The sequence below is a fragment of the Eretmochelys imbricata genome, chromosome 8, assembly GCF_965152235.1.
Source record: "Eretmochelys imbricata isolate rEreImb1 chromosome 8, rEreImb1.hap1, whole genome shotgun sequence".
NCBI classification, from domain to species: domain Eukaryota; kingdom Metazoa; phylum Chordata; order Testudines; family Cheloniidae; genus Eretmochelys; species Eretmochelys imbricata.
The window spans coordinates 15,992,087-15,993,587 of record NC_135579.1 but is presented as its reverse complement, the minus strand read 5'-3'; positions in this window follow the sequence as shown (position 1 = coordinate 15,993,587).

Sequence of the window (1,501 nt, the reverse complement as noted above, 5' to 3'; positions counted from 1 at the left end):
AGGACCCGAGGGGTGGGGAGAAGTCAGCGGCCGGCGCGCACGCGTTGAGGGGAAGGCCGGAGCGGCCCTTGTCTGTGGGCGACCCGCGTGGGCTTGAGGCGGCGGAGACGTGCGGCACCCGAGCTTGGCTTTTCCGTAACTGCGAGCCTGGAGAGCCGGGGCAGGAACGAGCCCTCGTGCACTCCGGCGCTGGAGGCTGCTGCGTGATCGATTAGGAAGCGTGCAGCGTGGGCCTTGCCTGCGGCTCGCCCCAGCCTGGCGGCGCCTGGGCCCTGGCCCGCCTATTTACGAACAGAAGCCACTCCGCGCACCACAGCCCGTCTGCAGCAGTAGATGTGACTTCGGTTTAAACGCTGTTGCATAGAGAGCTCAGGCTGTGATTCTCTGATCGAGCCCCGCCGCGGTGGGACATGTCGTGTAAACAGGCTCCGCGCGGAGCGGCTCAGCCTCCTCGACCTCAGGCCGCTGTTTTGGGACCCACCTCTCCTCCAGTCGTGCCCATGGGCGAGGGATACAGCGCATCCCCTTCTTAGAGCAGCAGCTCACAGTCCAGCTGCCCTCAGAACAGCCATTCTGGGTCGTTGGATACCTAAGTTGAAACGTAGGGCTATTGCAACATTAAATTAAAACATAATGAACTGAATTATAAATGCCACTAATGGTAGGATCTCTTCATTTTGCAAAATGACCAAAGGTAAACAAAGCAATCCCACCAGATATTGCAAATTAGAGCTCTGCAGGGCTTTGTGTAAGCTCAAAATTTCGTCTCGCTCACTCACAGGAGTTAATATCTTTTATTGGACCTCACCCACCTTGTCTCTCTAATATCCTGAAACAAAAAACTCTGCTTAAATTCTCTCACACTGTAAGCAATTGTTTTAATGTTTCCTTACTTAAAGTTAAAAAAAATCAATAACTTTAATGTTAACACACAGGCCCTCAGAGACCTTATTTATGCCTTTTAGTGCAGAATTTTCAAACAAGGTGACCTTGATTTAGACAAGTTAGTCCCATTGACTTTAAAACAACACTGATGGAATACAGGTTAGCTGAAGCATATCAGTTTTGTGTACATTTGATATAGCAGAAAGGGATGGTGATTGCAAGTAAAGGCTATTTATTTACTAACTTTGAATCTACTATTACAGAAACTTCTGTACATCTAGGTTTACTCATAACTTAAGCAATGCTGTTTTCCTTGTAATCTTGGTTCTCCCAATGCAGTTCCTTATGTAATCTTGCCTGTTAGAAGTAAACTCTTCAGGGCAAGGACCTGATTTATTCATGGTTACACTTAATCTAATATAATAAAGACTCTAATTGCAGCCTCTGCCTACATTTGAAAATACTTTTTGCATTGGTTAAAATACTAACCTTATGGTGACATTGCCTGTTGCCTTTGCTAGATCCACTGATGGGGAGTGGGAGGGGAGGAAGAGAGAGAATCAAATGAAGAGGATTCTGTAGGTTGGTTTTTCTTTTCAGAGAATACAAATACTTT